The following is a 20972-nucleotide window of genomic DNA, read 5'->3' as shown; positions in this document are numbered from 1 at the left end:
TTTTTTTTTCTCTTAATTTCATACTCATTTATCTCAAATACATTTAGTTTGTATATTTTTTCTATAGAGTTGTTTGATGTTTATATTCCTTATATCTTATTGGGAGTGTTATTGATCTACTGTTATAATTTGTATTCTTTGGAGCTTTTCTCCCTGGGCCTCTGCTGGCAATGGGTTCTTACCCTGTCATACTTTCCTAATAAACAGATTGCAATAAATAAATAAGTGAATAACTATTTTACATTTTTTAAATTTAAATCTTAGCCAGTTACTCTTCTTGGCACCATTCTTCAAAAATAGCTGCTGACTTGCCAGGACACTGCTTAAGTCTAGCTGCGTGTTGCCTGAGGTTTAAATCATTCTGCAGAGTCATGTTAGAGCTGCAGAAAGAAATATGCTATGGCTATGCCCAGTGTGAGAAGTTAACCTGCACCTAAATCAATTGGTAATGATATATATATATATATATATATATATATATATATATATATATATATATATATATATATATAGTGGGGAAAAGGGAATTTTCCCTTACTCGCACTGTAGTCCGATCTATGAAACAGGCACACATACATGGAAGCAGTTGTCGATGTTAAGTGTTTTCATGTATGTTTGTTCGATGTTTTGTGATTCGGACATATGCTAGTCGAGCATGTGTCCAGATCCCATTTATATATATATATATATATATATATATATATATATATATATATATTTATTTTACATTTGTTGACCGGGCTAATCTAACTGGATATATGTCCATTTTCAGTAGAGGCCCAGGGAAATAAGCTCCACATAAACAAAGAATATTAGCAACTTCAGGTACACATCAACAAAAAATATTAGCAACTTCAGGTACAATACTAATTTAAGGTGAAGAATACAATTATTATATAACAGCATATCAATTTTTAAAGTAGCATATAATAAGAAAGAGAAATGAAAACAAACTAGCAAATAATAGCAGCTTCAGGTACAGTAGTATTTTACAGTGTAGAATCCAATTGATTATATAGTAGTATAGTAACTTTAAAGTAGCATATAATAAGAAGAAAGGGAAATAAGTTCTTTATAGGTATATATAGGTGAAAACATGTTCATACAGTAAAAATACTTGCTATACTTACTTACTATACCAGTTTATATATATATATATATATATATATATATATATATATATATATATATATATATATATATAGGGTCTATATTAAATCATCAAATGCTTAGAAAAGTGAACGATGATTTATCGACCCCATGTAAGCGAAAACTTACAAACTCGAACACTTAGAACAGCGATTTTTTTCCAAGAGAAAAAAAAAATCACTGTTCCAAAAAAAAAAAAAAGAAAAGAAAAACACTTAAAACAATACATAAAGTGGGGGGTTTTGCCCCCCACACCTCCCACACCCCCCTACTTAAATATACCAACTCCGAGAGCACTACAGTGATGAAAATGGCAAAGTAACGGACGTGGCCAAGCAATGTCTTTCCCAGAAAGAATGCGTCTTCGGTCACCTAATAGGAACCCTAATATATATATATATATATATATATATATATATATATATAGAGTACTGTGCTCAAGATCCACTTATTAGTACCTGCAAAATTTCCATAGAGGTAGTAGTTTGTATAGGATGGAAACTGAAGGTAAATGGCTGAAAGGACATATCAAGACTGAATTGCTTGACTGCTAGAGTGTCTTCCATGGAAGCAGCTTCTTCATAAAGGGAACACTAGAGAAAGCACATTACAAGAATGACTTTCTCAGCTACCAAAGCAGCAAGTGTTCTTTAGACTATGCTTGCCCTTTTTTAACTCACATGCCTACTCCTACACTCCATTAATAAATACATTAACTTCCCTTGGTATTAGTTAATTATTTCTTTGTCACTTGAATTCTACTTTTTCCTGTCTGGAGACTGACCTAGCTGTTAACCTGATAATCATGTCCTTCCCTTTACTTGTTGATTTTTAGACTTAGGATAAATTTGATAACAGTCTGTTGGACCTTTGCAACTTCTGTAGTCACACCTTTATATAACATAAATAACTGTAGACTAGACCGACTTTTATCAAGTATAAAATGAGTTAACACACATCTGATATTGCTCTTTTCTTCGGTGCTGTTATAACTGACTTTACAAGTTATTCTCTCCTAGTAGCTTTTTCTAGTTTGATAACTGTTTTAATTCTCGCTTCATTAAATTGTTTCGAACTTTCTGTTTCTGTGTCACAAAACTGAGTACTAGAGATTGTCCATTTAAGGTATCTAACTACTCCAATAGTTAGTTCAGATAGCTGGCAATGATACCTTAAGCTGCTTTTACATATTTTTCTTCTGATGAACCTTAATCAACTCAGCTGTTGCTGCTAATACGTATCGCTAGGCTCACTTCTAAATTATATATTATTTCATTATATTAAACCCGCGGTGGTGGTGCTGCGGTAGCGTTGTCGCCTCACAGTAAGACGCTGTCCGGTTCGATTCCCAGCTAGACCGTCTTCTGCGTGGAGACATGCGTGAATGGTCGTAGCTTCTTTGAAGGTTGTGCGTCAGGCCTGGCAAGCCGGTACATAAAAATCAACTGCCAATCATTAGCGGACCGGAGTTCCACTGTGGCGACCCCTAACCGGGAAAAGCCGAAAGACACAAACAAACAAACGTTGCACTCTCTCCTTTTCCTACGTACCTCATATTTATTGTTTTTTATTGATTCAGGTCATGGATGAAAATAAAAACAATAAAAGACACTACACACAAGAAATTTGAATATTTACTCAGAAATGTATCAAAGCCCATAGTGGACAGAAATCAGGCACATCAGAAAACAAATGTACATCAGTATGTCAGCCAGCATCATTTGCAGGGGACTATGTTCCTATGTACTAGCTATATAAGGGGATTTTGCCTCTCAAACCAGTTATATATGTATATCTATGGGTTCCATGAAATTTGTTGACTAGTACTTTGGTCAACATGTGTTTAATTGACCCAGTTTGGTTGATTAAACAGATGGTTGATAGGTGTACGAGATCAACAATCCCCAGGTAAGACATATACCCTTTCCCCCTGGGATTATGCAATCTCAAAGTTAGAATATATAATTATCATGGGGTGTGGCGGGTGCAGGCTGGGCTTGCCGCCTGCAAAAAACAATGGATTGTTTTCATTTTTTTAAGGTTTAGCATACAGCAAGAATTAATTCTCGGCACATGCATACTAGCATGCCAACATGTATAATGTTGATCAATATGGGTGGCCATTATGCATCCCAACAAAAGTAGTATTCAATGGATTTAAATAGATCCATAACTATATCTATCTATCTACATGCACGTGTGCGCGCACACACACACACACACACATATATATATATATATATATATATATATATATATATATATATATATCTGTATCAACTGCTTCACGGGGAAGGTAGTGACTCCATTCTCCACTGAAATTGAATAGTACTATCTGTCAATCAGACAGTTCATTTTCAACAAATCAGCTCTGTAGTTTGCTACAAAAGTGCATCACTATACAACACATTAAGTTGAAGTATTTTATTGCTAGCACACTTGTTGAAACTGTTTTTGGATTCACAGCATGCTCCCTTTCTTCGTCACTACCATGTAACAAAGGTATATCTATAGATCAGGTACACCTTTTTTTCCTGTGGTCAGGCTTCTTGCATAAGGTTGCATCATCTTTTGATATGACAGATCCTATTTACAAGCAGTAAGTGGCCCTTTCTTATACTCATAGAATTCCACACTGACTACTCAATGGGCCTTCATTTTTCCAGGTGTACCTATAAAAGTTTAGCCATTATCTCAATGCCCAGTAAAAGTTATGCCCTCCTAACTGATCATTAATTATGGTAAGGCAATTGCGGTGACCACTGTTATTATTTACAGTTTTGCTTTCTTATTAACGTGTTCAGTCGATGTCAGAGTCAGTGGTGCACATACCTCTCAAGTGTACCTCATTATGAGAAACGTACCTCATTTGGGGGTCTTAAAAAGTTCATGTTCCTCAAAGTTCCTCAATGTTCCATATTGAAATACTATGTCACATGTTCAGTGTCAGGAATTTTTTTAAGTGAAGTCCATGGTAAATATAAATGAATCATATTAATTCATTAAAAGATCTTCTTTATAAGTAAAACCAGCATATTTTAACCATCCTTTGGTCCTCCTATTTGAAGTTGTTAGTAAGCCATTAGTATGTGTTCCACATTTTGCCCATTTGTTCCACATTATGAGGGCTAGTGTTCCTCATTTTGGAGATGGAAGGTTGAGAGCTATGGTGGTGCAACAGGTTGCAGAATCGCTTTTGCTGCAGCAGGCTGTAGGTTCTATTCCAAAAGCAGGTAGATGGATTGCCGACATTATTGCAGTGCAGAATATGGGGGGTTTCTGCACTCCTGAGTGTATACTTTTTTGGATGAGATGCTAAACCAGGGTCCCATCTGCTTGAGTTGGCAGTTAGCACAGGTGGATGTAAAATATCCCACAGCTCCTATTAAAAAAAGGACTACTTACATTACTTACACATTTAAAAAATGTACATATTTGCAGTCACATACATACACATTTTTACTGTTTATTATTTTTTTATAAAATCCTCATTGTTATTCTTTCATATTTCACCCCTACGTTTTGTTCCACAACCATAATCTAATTCTTTGGCACTATATCTGCCCAAATCCATTTCCTATTAAACAAAATTTCATTCAGTCTTTCATTCCAAATAACCCATATTACAAAAATACATCTTTGTCTACCCTTCTCACATATTTTTTCTTCTTGTTCTTGTAATATTCATACATAATCATATTAATATCTATATTGTTTAAATCATTAATATTGTAAAACAATTCCTTGAGACAACTTCTTCCACAGTCTTACCACTCCCTTACATTTCAAAAAGTCATGCCCTGTTATCTCTTCTTCCTCACAAAGTATACACTCACTTCCAACGTTTTTTTATATGGCATATTCTCCTTTATAGGTAACATACATTGCTAGTCTCCATAGTAGATCCTGACACTCTACTATCTTGGTACTCCACTTTTTCCTTACTGTAATTGCTTTCTTTTTCTTTTAATTTTCCATGGCTTTACAAAATAATATTGTTTCATCACATTATTATATCACATCTTTCTATTCTTCCCTATGTCCTCAATTATTATTTTCCGTATTAGTATTTTTTCTTGATAATTTTTAGTTTCTTCATTTAAATTTTCTTTCCTCTTTTTCATATTCTCATCAACTCACAGAACTTTTTGTAAGTATTAATTTCTAATTCTTTTCTTTTACCCACTTTAATACTCTATACAAGTTTAAAGAAACAGAATAAACAATCGGATTTAGTAACCCCAATCCTCCTTCACTCATATAAAATGCTCAGCATTTTACTGGATTTACTCTTGAACAATTTTCTTTTCATACTTTTTTGGCTCATATAAACATTTGACATATATGTTCTTTTTCCCATTAATACAGAATTCACCAGATAAACCTTTTCCTGAATGCTAAGCTATACGTCCTGCAAAGAAGACATATTGATTTTATTTCTGTTATCAAACTCTCCTATTGCTTCATAACTACATAATTTTTCCCAAATTTTATCCCTAGTAATGACTCTTCATTCATTAAAAAGTACACATTCACAATTTTCATCACATCACCCGTACCCTTACTTTCTATATCCCATTTCCTTTAAACAATCATTCAGACAAACCAACACTTCCCTCATCCATATTTTGTTCTTGGCAACTACAATTATATTGTCTGCATATGTCAAAACTGCTACAATCACCACCTCCTTTTTCGTCATATATCTAGCACCTTTCATTTTATAGACTACCTCACTCACTATTGCATTCATTACCAATGCAAACAATATTCCTCTCCTGGGATAGCTTTGTCTTATACCACACTTTGGGCATATTTTTTTTAATCCAGCGACTCTTTTACTAACACTCCCACTTTATTACCTCGATCACAATCTCCTAATTCTTTTGCCTATTCCATACTTCACCATGATATCCCACAAAGCATCATGTCCTACTGTGTCCAGTACTTTGCCAATATCAGTAACCATAAGTTTCACATCCTCCCTTTTACTTATAAAATCATCCACAGTCTCTCTCACAACCAATAACAGTTCTTGACACCCCTTCCCTTTAATAGGTTCATAGGTTGGTACTGGTCTATCTGCCCGAAGGCATATATTAGCCCAGCCACGTTGTGCGGTATTCACCGCCCCTTTAGTAGTTCCCTAGACCCTTGTACTAGCAGCTAGTACCCTTGGCCCCTATCTAGTAGTGCTGTTGGTGTGATCCCCGGTGTGAACAAATGATCATATATACCTTCTTCTGTAATATCCCTCATCCTTCCTTCCATTCTCCTCTGTATTATTCTCATAAACAATTACAGCCTGTGTTATTTAGTGTGATGGGGTCTCTCATCTCTGTTTTTTTTATATTTTATTCTACTCATCTCTCTTCCATATACATTTTAATATCCCACTAAATAACCCGGTATAAAAAAGCCTTCCTTCAACCATTCATTCATTTGTAGGGGACCATTCATTCAGTAAATTTACAAAATACTCTCTTTGCAAGTCCATTAATTTCTTGTCCATTCCTTACCCTACGCCATCTTGACTGATACTGAATCAGCATTTACTTTCTTAAGTACTTCACCCAATTCACTACTAATATTTTTTGTTTCAAATTCTTCCTTAACTCATTCTGGATTTTTTTTTTTTACTTTTCCATTCTCTCTTATTTTCCTTCTTTTTACTTATATATATATTTTTCACATGCTGTACTATAGTACACATAATTTGCTCTTGTGTTCTTTTTACCTCTCCTTTGACATTTTTAATTTCTCTCAATATACTAATATCCTCCTTTACTATTTCACCTAAATATGCAGATACCTCCTCTCTTCTCCCTTGTAAATATCTCTGCCTAAACAGCAATGCCTTATTTTTTTCAGTTTCTTTTATATATATATATATATATATATATATATATATATATTTTTTTTTTTTCCATATCATAATACTCCCTTGTATTGTTCTCTAAATTCTCTAATACATTACTATGCATTTTCCCATACTTAACTTTCTCTTCCTTTCTTACATCACCTTGCCATTGGAAAAAAAAAATACTTTTCATATTTCTTTTTAAATTCAATCCACCATTCAGACAGTTTTTTTTATAAAAGTTCTTCATGGTTATATGATCCTTGCATAACTGCAATGCTTTCCACTCTCCAGTTTCATCCCATAAATTCTCATTTATTTTTTATACCCATTCATATTTAATATACTCCATTTCTTTCATCACCTCCACCCATATTGCTAACTGGTCTGAAAAACCCATCACAACTGTATTACTATCTGCTACCCGCACACATTTTGACAATAAAAAATAATCAATTTCATATCCAATTTCATATCCAAACAGCTAATTTACCACATTTTATCACTTCCTGTTTTTTTACATCTTTTCCTTTCCTTTCCCATTTCGCCCTTAAATCACAATTAAAGTCACCTCAGTTATAATTTTCCTGTTAACTATCACATAGTCTAATATTTGATGAAACGATTCTCTCTTTCTCTCCAAGTTATATGTGCATATAATGTTAAAATTCTTTAAACATGTTCTCTCCACCTCGCATCCACAGCAGTTAACCTTCCCATTCTTACCAGTGTTATATCTAGCATTTTTACTGCTTTTTACACAATACAGCCACTCCAGAACAATGTTCATTTTCTAAGTTTCATATTATATTGTCATCCCAAAATGTTTCTGTTTGCCGTCTTACTTCATTTGTCAAGAATCTTACATCCTCTAACAGAATAAAATCCACATCACATTTAGAACATCATTCCAGTATCCCTATCCTTCTTACAGCATTAATAATACTATTCATATTTACTGTAAGTACTCTAAAATTGTTACTTTTCCTTCTTTTTAAGTTTAGGGGAAATATTTTTAAATTTTCATTTTTGTTTTGTTTTTTTTGTTTTACTATTTACCCATTTGAATATTTTTCCTAGGTTTATGTACAAATCATCCTTGATCATCAGAATATCGGATTTTTTACTGTCTAGAACTTCAAAAATATTAATATCAGTCCCTTCCCCTATCCTCTCTTCTTGCATGCACTCTTTCTCCTTATTTTACCTCTCCATATTTTTTCTTTTTCTATAATTTCTTTTTTGACTGGTCTACCCTCTCCCCCAACCTGTTGTTGTCCTTCCTTGTGTATGTTTTCTTCCCTTTTCCCTTCTTTTTCATTATTTATTGTTTGCTCTTGACAAGCCATCCAAAAGTGTCCCTTTTTCACACAGCCTGCATTCAGGCACACAGCTTCTTGCTGTATGTCCTTTCTCCTCACATTGGTTACATTGTACCTTGTCCCAATCATTACTTAAATGAGAAATGCCCCCACAAAAGAAACATGATTTAGGCTGGCCAGCATATCTTAAATATCCCTCTATGACCAGTCACGAAAATAGCACTTGGCAAGCATTTCATCATCTCATTTTTTCACATTTCAAAACAGCTTCCAACCTCCATTCTCCATTCCATGAGTTTCTCTCATCTCTAACTTTCACAATATTATCAATAGTTTTACACAGACCCTTCTTGCGTTTTTTAACATCACCTTCTTCCAGTTCATCAATTCTAAACTGCAAAGTTACATTTTTTAACATTTAAGCTACTACCAGAAAACAAATAATTGTCCCACGGATAAATGTCCTTCTTTCTGTTACACAGTTCCAGAAATGTTATCATCAGCCCACCAGTTTCAAATGTTAAGTCACAAAAATTCTCTGTCCCAGTAAGTATAAAAGACCAGATTTTTCAAGCTAAAACCCAAAACCCAGAACAGTTACCAAATTGTCCCATACATAATATCTGCCTTTTACAGTGTCATTGTTGTTCTTATTCTAACAGTTGGTGTTCTCTTCTTTTTAAAAACAGTTTGTTGCTGCACTCCTTTTTTGCCTGCTGTCACTGCTGCATATGTTTTCGTTACTGCATTATCTGCTACCACAAAGTCAGATACCTTCTCGGTTTGCTGCTGCTTTCCTCTTTCAGTTTCTATCACTGCTGCATAAGTTTTAACTGTTGCGTTCTCTACCGCCATATCACTTGGTTCCTGTTCCACATTACCAACCTCAGTACTTCTTAAAAGGTTACAAGCCGTTTCACCCTATGAAACAGCAGGGCTGTCACCTGAATCGTCCTGCTTGATTATTTTTAACAGAACATCATTTGCAGGCCCTCCTGACACCAGTTCTGTTATCTGCACCACTTCCACAGACTCACTTACATCCATCTCCATGGAGACAGCTAAATGCTGCTCATTTATAACATCCACCACACAGGAATCTTTGTTTGTATTCTGAAATTCCATATTGAACAAATTTTTCTCCAAATTGTCAGTCTTCACCCCTAAACTCTCCATTGTTCTTTTTTTTTATCCTCCTCTATGCTGCTGCTTCCGTTAGGCTTTTCTTTTGCTGCTATAGGAGCCCTCCAGAGCCATCTAGCAGCTCCAAAAGGAAGGGAATGCTCCCCAGTGCCTTGATTAAATTTTTCCAAGCAATAAAAATACCACCTAGAGTCTCCCCTAAAAAGAGACTACTAGCCTGGTGTGACTAACCCAGTCACAAATAATAAATAAATATTGAGAACAGTAGATGTGTATGAGACATCCCACTTTATAGTCTCAAATTAGGCGGCCTGAAGTGCAATGTATCAAAAACACCTCTTGTTTCTTTCTCAGCAGCAAGGGAGTTTTCATTATTACGCTCTGGAGAAGAAATGTTTCAGACCTTTTGTTTTACACTGAGATGGTGTACCCTCAATAAAAAACATTTGATTGTTTGTTAGTTTTTTGGTACCATCTCAGAAAGACCGCTACACACTGTTCTATATTTTACTCTCTCCCCGTTAACTGTAATCATTGCAGACTTTGTTAGAAGGAATCTGGAGTTTATTATAAACTTCTTTGGTTAAACAGCTTGCATGTTTTTAATTCATTTCTCTTTTGAAGTTAAAACTGGCAGGATTATTATCTCAGGGTACAGACTGTTGTGTGCTAGTCTGAGATTTTTCATAACAAGCTGTAGCTTTCGTGGAGTATTTTGTTTCTTGCATGATAAACATTTCATCTACTAATGGCTTTTCTGACCGTCTGGTTATCTGTTTGTGTATCTGTGTATATCAATCTGTGTTATGGTATATCCATACAATAGATTATTCACCTCAGGTTGAATTCATAAAATATGCAAACATAAAACTGAGTCTGTGTACATTAGTCTGGGGAATATTTAGGCAGATGGCATTGTTTAACTGTACATCTTTAAAAAGCCTTCAATATGACCCCTAGCTATGATTTTTTTAATACTGGCACATACTACAACATGTTTTAAAAATACTTAATATTCCCATTAAGTCACAGGAAACTTGAAATTAACATTAAGTCTTACCGTAGATTAGATGCTACAGAAATATAGGCCTTGGTAACACAGTAATTTGTGCAAGAAGACCAAATAAAATGGTGCACAATCTGGAATAAAGCCTTGTGGGTACAGACAACGAGTTAGGTACATGTAGTGTGAAAACAAGGAGTAAGAACAGATATAAGATACCCTACATTTCCTCTTCACCCTATGTAAAGTGCAAGAACGTTATCTCTGAAGAAAAAAGGCACTGCTTCTTTCAGTCAGAGTATTTATAAACTGTGCTTCAATCTAACATTATGAAAGTCCAAAATGCAATATAAAATCAGAAAACTACTCTAACATATAGAATCATATCTGAGTCTTGAAAGGTATAAAGCAGCACCTTTGTAAACTCCAGAGAAGATTGTGAGCTGTGAAAGCAAATTAATAAGCTGCCAGTGTTTACATGTAATTGCGGAATGTCTGAAATTCCCCTAGAGGTCACATGCAATTGCATGGCCAACTGGTACAGGTAGATGAGCATATATACACAGCTAGGCTGACATCTCATTATGTAGGGACAGATAATTAACAGTAATGCCTAAGAGACAGTATATCATAAGAACATAAAGCAGAAAACAGTTTGGAATTTTTAATAATTTCCTAACGCAGGCTTTGGACCAGGACATAATAACAACTTTTTTCTGTATCCGTTATTATCCTAGCTGAGGTATTTTGCACCTGCTGCAGCTGACAGAGATGCCCCTCAGAATCCTGAGATCTGGTAGTGGGTTACTATGTCAGATATCTTTTTGGCATCTGTTGCAGGTGCTGCACCTCATAATCTTCCTGGTTTTCTTTTAACAGCACAAAACTTTACCTTTCTCTAAAAATGTTCAAAATAAATAAATACATTTGTTTTTTGGCCTTATTTACCTCTGCTGCTTAATTATCACCCATGCCTGTTTTGGTCAGTTGACCCATTCAACATCACCAGATTAGCAAGGAGGGGGCATCATTCAGGCAGCTATAAGGGTTTTCTTATTTTGCCATCTATACTCTGTGCAAACAGGAAGGCTACTAATGGGTTGCTGTGCAATGGGTTGCCCATGCTGGGTTCTCTTGCACTTTCTGTGAAGATGAACACAGCAAGATACCCTGTCCCCCTGCTATACCACAGTACAAGCAGTCCTCCCTGGTCTCCACCGGGGTCAGTCACATCTGTGCATTTTCCAGCCAGCATGCACCCCCACTTCCCTATGTGAGAAGCAAGCACTTTCTCCCTTCATTCCTGTCTCATTCAAACCCAGTTCCTCCAGCACTGAAGCTGCTAATTGAACCGCATTCTTCTGGGTTATAGTCACAACACCTAAACCAGAGTCAGTTCTCCTAAGTAATAGTCAGGCCTCATAGGTCATAGTCAGGTCTCGTAAGTGATAGCCAGGTCTCCTTGATCATAGTCAGGTCTCGTAGGTCATAGTCATGGAGGCTAACCTTCTCTAAACACTTATGCTAAACGTTTGTAACAAAATTAAGATTTTATTCAACAGTCTGGTTAATTTATGGATAAAAACAACAAGTCAGGTTAATTTATGGATAAACCCATCAAAATTATCCAGTTATTCATTATAGTGCTATAAATTATTGGAATATCTAAACTGTCTGTCAAAGTATAACCATTTAATTTATTATCTACTATTAATGGAATTTCTTCTAAACTGTCAAAAAGCATTGATTTGTAAGATGCCCCTCTTCCACTATTAAGTTCCTGTTTAACTTCCTCTAACAAATTTCTTCTATAGCCCCAGCTAGTTGTCCCAGTAGGACCATACATTGCTCATTAGGGCAAGGGCCTGACCCTCTTATAAATAACAGACATCCTGGCTGCAAAAAAAGAAAAAAAACTTCTTCACAGAGGGCAAAAGGTAACACTTTTTGAACAAGCTGAAACACTCCGTGCTCCCTCAGTGTAGAAAAGCTTAGAAGATCTATTTGTACAGTCAAAGTCTCCCTGGCAGGCCTTCTACCTTAGAACGAAAAGAACCAAACACTGCCTGCACCACAGACTACTAGCACAATAACTTTATTGTAGAAAAAAATAAAAAACACATGGATTGAACGCTTTCTTCCCTTCAACAGGGATTTCATCAGAATCAACTGTTAAACATTAAAGTCACCTTTATGTACTCCCCTCATTACTAATTAATTATATCATCCCTTTCATTGACTTTTTTTACCTTTTTAAAAGGAAAGCACACTCAGTATTCCAAGGCTATTGTAACACATTTGGAGGCCTTCTACCTTGTTATGGAAAATCTCAAAATGGCGCAGTTTATAATATATTGAACAAATTTTAGTTTGTTACATGCATACACAAATATTTCAAGCACAGGCAATAATGCCCTTCTGGCCTGCCAATATACCAAAAAAGTAATTCCCATAATAAGTGTCCAAGTTGTTCTTAAAAATATCCAAACTAGTGCTTGCTTGAATATAATTTGGTAGTCTATTTCATGAATCAGGTACTTTCTCAGAGGACCAGTTAGTACACCTTTCATTTCTACACAATCTTCTTCATACGTTGACTGCAGATTCCCTTCTACTTTTTGATAATCCCAACCATTCCCAGAGATAGTCTCTAAATGCTTATATACTTAAATAAGGTCTCCTCTTATATATATATATATATATATATATATATATATATATATATATATATATATATGTGTGAGACACTGAACAAGTTCAGATATTTTAGTCTTTCATAATAATTTAAATGTTCACATCCATGGATGCCCTTGGAATATGTCCACCATACTCTTTCCAGTTTACTCATGCTTGCTTTTTTGTAAGGTTTCCATACCGTTATTCCATACAGTTTGGGTCCAATGTAACTTACAAACAATGATGTCATCATTTCTGATTTCCCAGACATTTTAAATCTTTTTAGACAACCTATAGTTTGGCTTCCAGATATGAAGTCTTCTTTGATTTACTCTGTGATGCATTTTAAGCATGTATGCAGTACCATCAACTATGTATCAAATTAGATGCATTTAAAATGGGTAAAGAGCAGTTATATATGCCAAGATGTAGTTTGGTTCAAGGCCTTTACCAGAATTATTACATGCCCAACCAAATATTCATATGTTTTGGTGGTTCGATTGTCAAGCCTGGGGCCTACTGACTTTCAAGAAGTTTGATTGCTGTAAACCCATTTTGATATTTTTTTACTTCCCACATTCTTTGGAAGATTATTTTTGAAGTAAGTTAATGACATATTTCTGATTGTATTGGGAAACCTATTCCAAAATCTTTGAAGGCACTGTATAATGAATGTGTAACTATTTTATTACTAATATTAATTCTTTAGTAGTAGATTACTTAATTTGATGTTAGCACCGCAAAAAGTACATTCTTTGCATATACATACATATATATATATATATATATATATATATATATATATATTTATTTATTTATTTTAACAGAGACAGATTAAGACATTCCCCGGGATTCATGAAGCTCGGCGCAAGGATGATGTTAGCCTTGCACCGAGCGTGCGGCGTAGAGATGGCGCAGCAGCACCATATGCATATTAATGAAGGCACACTGCCGCACCATCCACGTGCACAGAAAACGTGCGCGAGTGCAGAGGGCATGTTTAAGCACTGCACGAAGGCATGAACATGTCCACTACAGTTGCGCAACCTAAAATGCTGACTAGTACAGCCTGCCTCTAATAGTAATCACTCCTGTCAGTGTCCGTGGATACTGAAATGTATGCAAAGCATACAAGAGAGTTCCGCAAACACCAAAATAAAATCACAGGAGTAAACACACAAGTACATAGCTGAATGTTGAGCCCCCGTCCCTAGAACTATTACATTTAAAACCCCGTGCCCGTATTTCATTGTAGTGTTGATTTTTATACCAAGTGGAAGTGAAACCCAGCGTGTCTGCACGCCGCTGCCCTTTGCTAAGCCTAGCCCAATGGTTAGAGCATTCGATTAATATCTGCCCATTCGCAGTCCGAGTTGTCCTTGTCTGGACGGCCCAAAAATTAATGGGTATAACCTGGGTCAACCTACCATGTCATGAAAGATAAGTATTTGCATGTACCTATATGTGTGAAGTACAGCATGTGGAAGAACAAATATGCTAGGGTTGGCCTCAAAACCATAATGGTATCAGAGATATATAGAGTAGGCAATGTGTATTGCTGTCTGTGCCATAGGCTAACAACCAGAGAAGGGATGGATGGTGTGTATGTGGATTTTGGGGGAGGTGGGTAATGTAATAATCCGCCAAAGGGAGACTGGGTTGGATGTACAATAGGTGAACTGGAGGTGTACGAGGGTGCAGTGGGAGAATCCAAAAGGAAACTAAAGAACTTACATTCACATCCCCAATACACCCTGTCAGGTCATATTGCAGAACACAATCCCACAAGCATATGAACATTAAAATGTACGATACACATGTACAGAAACGGTACCGGCTCACACCACATAATGGCTTGGCCTCAACTGAGCCATCCAATCCCTACACACCTGGATACATAATTGAATACCCATCGTCCCCTTCACAGCACACCACCCCCCCCTTGCTGAATGTCCACCAAAACCACCCATAACTCGGCTGCTAGCTCGGGTCAGCCATATCTGCACATAGTGCCCCCTACCCACATCTAGTAGGCAGTCTCACCCTAAGCAGTCTCAGGCCTGCAAACTAGGCATCCCATGCATGTATAACCCTCCCTCATTTTCATATAGCCAAAAGAATGGGATTCATTGGCGTCCACAATTTTTGGACATCCCTCATGGGATAAGTGTCTGTTGTCAAGATTAGACCTGGTGGCACAGCACGATTTCCACCCTGTTGACATCCAGACATAACTCAGATTAGCAGTACTTGTCCACAACCCTAGTCAGCCTCCACCCAGTCCTGCAGAACCTACAACCCGGGATTAAACACCTGACCATGATGCACATCTCCTCACGTGCATTATCGGGAATATATACCTTTCACATGTTCCCAAGAAGCTTCCCCATAGCCATCTTCCAAATAGTACACATCCACAAATTGTATACCCTGTCCAGGTTCCACATCGTAATGATGCACTCAACCCCTGTATACAAACGATACAGGTCCCTCCTGGATGTGGGTATTCATATACATGGCCATGTATAACCCCAGATATGTAGTCATATATCTATAAATGTACATACTTATATTCACATAGTTACACATCACACATACATGCATAGAAGTAGTTGTCAAGTATGTGCCCTATTCATAAATATGTATACTTGCAAATGTATACATATGTCTCTCAGAAACATATGAACATTAACATGTACTATACATATGTACACCAACCGACTGTCACATTTGTTGCCAGTAGTGTAGAATGCCTGTAGTAAAGTCATATATCCTAACTACCATCCATAAAGAATGTATCACGGATGGTTTAGTGGTCAGACCAGTGACTATGGTGTTTCTGCTCCTGGGTCCAAGCCATGGAAGGGCTAATTTTATATGATGCCCAGAATAATGGCTGTCGGATATAGGGTGATTAAGGCACTTTCAAGCAGATGTAAGCGGGTATGCGCGGCAGTAAGTGGCGTCATTCAACAGTATGGGAAATGTAAATAAGCATGTAGGTGTATATGCATGTGTATGTACAGACAGATATATGCATGTGTATATATATATATATATATATATATATATATATATATATATATATATATATATATATATATATATATATATATATCCATGAAGAATGAACATGGTCACATTAAAGCATTCATGACGAATGCGAAGGAAAACAGCAGCGGAACCCCCGTATTATTTAGTGCTGTCATATAAAGCTGGCCAGAAGTGAGCAAACCTCCTGCATCTCCAACCACAGGTAGGATGCTAACAGTGGGACTATCTTTGTTCACGTGTGAAGTCTGACTTTCAAACAGGTACAGGGCAGTCCCAGTCTCCAGTTGGACGAGCCAAAAACCAGAAGACTATTTGAACACCCTGACCATTATATGAACGTATGTTCCAAGACTATAAGCTTGGAACGTCTGAATATACTTGGAGTTAGCCAACATACGGGATGTGTCTAGAGCAGTAGGGTGTGGCGCATTTGTAGTGGTGTGATGTTTCTCCAACTGGAGAATGGATGACTGCTGTGTTAGTGAAGTGTTGCGGCGTGTGTTCGGGTAACTATGAACCATGGGTATACATGCAAATTAAGCAGCACAGCAATAGTGTAGTGGTTAGAGCAAACGCCTAATGAGCAGATGTTGCCAGTTTGACTGCAGCACACACCATTTACGATGCGGAATCCGTATACGAGCATAGTCTGACATCTGTATGCTGTATAACGATATAATACCATTGAAATGTGAACTGGAGTGATGTATCACAGTAAGAATGGAGAAGGTGTTTGTGTGACGGGAAGCGGCGGTTAACCATGGCGGAATGGAAAACCGCTGCTGAAATGTGTTGTACTCACCCTTTGTCCAATGGCCCTTGTTCTGCCCAGCAACACAATAAACCGCTTTGGCAAGTCTCGATGCCTGGACCCTACACACCACCACCAATGTGATTTACCACTAAGCTACGGCAGTTATACTTAACTCTGATGTTATTACAAACATAGCAGACAGCGCAGTCATTCAACAGTATAATAATCATGTAGATGTATATGCATGCGTACATACAGATATATATATATATATATATATATATATATATATATATATATATATATATATATATATATATCTGTAAAGAACAAACATGGTCACAATAAAGCATTCATAACGCATGCGAAGGAAAACAGCAGCGGAACTCCCGTATTATTTAGTGTTGTCATATCAAGCTGGCCAGATGTGAGCAAACCCCCTGCATCTCCAACCACAGGTAGATGCTAACAGTGGGACTAATGTTGTCCACGTGCTAATTCTGACTTTCAAACAGGTACAGGGCAGTCCCAGTCCCCAGTCGGATGAGCCAAAAACAGGAAGACTATTTGAACACCCTGACTATTATATGAACGTATGTTCCAGACTATAAGCTTGGGACGTCTGAATATACTTGGAGTGAGTCAACATGCAGGACGGGTTTAGAGCGGTAGGGAGTGGTGCATGTGTAGTGGTGTGGTTTTTACAACTGGAGAATGGATGAGTGCTGTGTTAGTGAAGTGCTGAGGCGTCTAAACCTCAAGATGCATGCACTCAAAACTCTCCTTAGCATGGAGAACATCGATATCTGTGCAGTAACAGAAACCTGGTTCAAGGCTCCCGAGAGCACCCCAGCACTACCAGGTTATACCTCATACCATGCTTTTCGGCCACAAAACATGGACCGAACCACAAAAGGAGGGGGAGTATCAATATTCGTCAAAGATACCCACACCTCCAGGTTGGTGGCACAGCATGAAGCATTAGAGACTATTCATGTGCAACTAACAGTGGGTAAAACTGCCTTCCAGTTTATAGCCTGCTACAGACAACCCTCCCAAACCCAGGAACCCCACTCGGCCTTCCTGAGAACACTGGAAAATATGAAGGTCTCTCCAAACACCATTATATTGGGCGAATTCAACTACCCAAACATAGTCTGGGAGCATTACTCTAGCTCCAATACCCTAGCACAAAGGTTCCTAGAATTTATAAACTCAAATGCTATGGAACAACTTGTTACCACTCCCACAATAGGGGAAAACATACTGGACCTGATCATCACCAACATGGGGACTCTATGCTCCAGACCAGAAGTGTATCCCTCACTGGTAAGATCAGACCATAAACTAATCTCAGTGGATATTCACATCCCGACCCCACCCCCTGCCCAGAAAACCACAGTGAAAACCTTCTCTAAAGCAAATTTCACACTCCTCAAAACCGAGGTTGAATCCTTCAGAGCCCCCGGGCCTGTGGAAAATATGGCCTAGACAGCAGAATCCTTTATAAACGCATTCTATGAACACCTTCAGGAATGCATGGATCATGCAATCCCAAATAAAACCAAGACCCAATCCTCCAAAGGCAGACGTCCTGTCTGGTGGACCCCAGCCATAAACAAACTATACAATAGAAGGAGGAAGCTACTACATGACAGAGCAAAATCCCAAAAAGGGAAGGCATCTCTGATCAGTATTAGCAAAAAAATACAGGCACTCATAAAATCGTCTAGGGCCAGCTTCGAGAGAAAAATTGCACAGGACACTAAGGATAATCACAAGGCTTTCTTTAGTTATGTTAGCAACCTGGGTGGGAATTCCCAGATATGCTCAGAATTAGTCTAAAATGACAAAAAATACACCGAACCCACAGACATTGCCAACATCCTAACTGACAGGTTCAGCGCAAACTTCTCCCCCCCCTCCCCACCAAAAGGGCAAATATCTATCCCAGCAGAGTGCTGCCCCCCTGACATCTCAGATGCTCAGGTAAGAGCCACCCACTCCAAAGCAAAAAACACAGCATCAATGGGACCAGACGGTGTCCCGGGCTGCGTCCTACATGAACTCCAAGAAGAGTTAAGACCAAACATAAAACTACTGTTCAATCTCAGCCTTACTACAGGATGTGTACCCAAAGAGTGGCGTACAGTAACAGTGGTCCCTCTCCACAAAGGAGGTGCCTCAACGGATTCTGGAAACTATCACACCATAAGCCTGACTAGCTTGGTCTGCAAAGCTATGGAAAGGATCATCATGGACCTCATAAATAAAGATATTGGGGACCTACAGACACTGGATCCTACCCAGTTCGGCTTTGTTAAGGCAGATCCTGCCTCTTAAACCTGGTCGATTTCTTTGAAACAGTCACCAAGGCCATTGACGAGGGGAAGGTGGTCCACACAGCCTATCTGGACCTCGCAAAAGCCTTTGATACAATATCCCACTCGGGCATTATAGATAAGCTCACCAGCTTAAATATAAACCCCTATGTCACTAGATGGGTTGCAAACTGGCTCAAGGACAGAACCCACATGGTTAGAATTGCTGGAGCCATGTCAGACTCCAAACCAGTTACAAGTGGCGTCCCACAAGGCTCAGTCCTGGGACCTCTCTTGTTCGGTATATATTTCTCGGAGGTACAGGCCAACACAGAAGGACTGTGGCTGACCAAGTTTGCAGATGACTGCAAACTGGGCACCATAATCAACTCTACAGCCGACACAAGCATGCTCCAAAAGGGCCTCATAGAAACAGACAACTGGTGCCAGAGCCATGGCCCAAAACTAAATGCCAAAAAGTGTATAGTCATCCCCTTTGGCAAAACAGTGCCACAAATTACCACATAGGTGGTAATCCATTAAGTACAGAAGAAGTAATTAGGGACCTGGGGACTCAAGTTGATAGCAATCTCTCATTTGACAACCACATGGCCAAAGTGGTTAGAAAAACATTTTATATAGCCCACCTAATCATGAAGGGATTCACATCTAGATCAGGGGAGGTCATCGTGCCTCTTTACTCATCCCTCATCAGGCCCATAATCGAGTACAATGCCCCTTTTGGGATGTACCTTACCAGACACCTGCAGCAACTGGAAAGACCCCAAAAGTACCTCACCAAGAGGATCAAAGGGCTCAAACAGATGCCATATGCTGCCCAGTTAAAGAAACTCCAGCTCTACTCAGTGGCATACCGCCTGCTCAGAGGTGATCTGTGCCTGACGTATAAAGCCATGTCCTACCCGGAATTAATGGACATGCTGCACCTCAGAAAATCCAAATCCCATCGAGCTAAGTGCTTGAGAGACTTGAACCTCAGCACTGAAATAAATAGGACATGCTGGAGGGACAGATTCATAACCCAGAGGCTCCCTTCACTCTGGAATAAAATCCCAGTCCAGGTTAGGCAGAGTCCCTCATTGACTCTCTTCAAGAGGAATCTTGATGAGTGGATGGGAGATCATAGGTTTACCCCATATCACTTCTGTGTCACTGTTAGATAGAGGCACAGTATACTAACCTCGAAAAAGGGCATAGCAAAATTAATTTAAAATGGGTGGCGAAAGTCAAACGCACTCTGGCTAGGCTTATAAATGCCCTAGGGCAGATAGCCTAGTATGAACCTATGAACCTATGAACCTATGTAACTATGAACCATGGGTATACATCAAAATGAAGCAGCACACCAATAGTGTAGTGGTTAGAGCATCCGCCTAACAAACAGGCATTCACAGTTCAAGTTCAAGTATAGCACATATCATTTTCCATGTGGAATGAATGTCGTTCTGCTGTAAAACTGACATAATAACATGTAAAAGTGAACTTGAGTATCGCATGGGACTTTTATCCAGATCCATTCAATCAAAGTGGTACTGTCATAACGAATAAGGCACAAGTAAGCACAAAGAAGCAGCAGTAAACATATATAACAAACAGTAAGCAAATCTGAGTGCGCTTGCACGGGTGTAAGCAGTGCTCAGCACAGGAAATGTATATAAGTATGTACAGA

The sequence above is a fragment of the Protopterus annectens genome, chromosome 4.part1 (genome assembly GCF_019279795.1).
Source record: "Protopterus annectens isolate FY-2018-M chromosome 4.part1, PAN1.0, whole genome shotgun sequence".
NCBI lineage: Eukaryota > Metazoa > Chordata > Ceratodontiformes > Protopteridae > Protopterus > Protopterus annectens.
Note: the sequence above shows the minus strand (reverse complement) of the source record.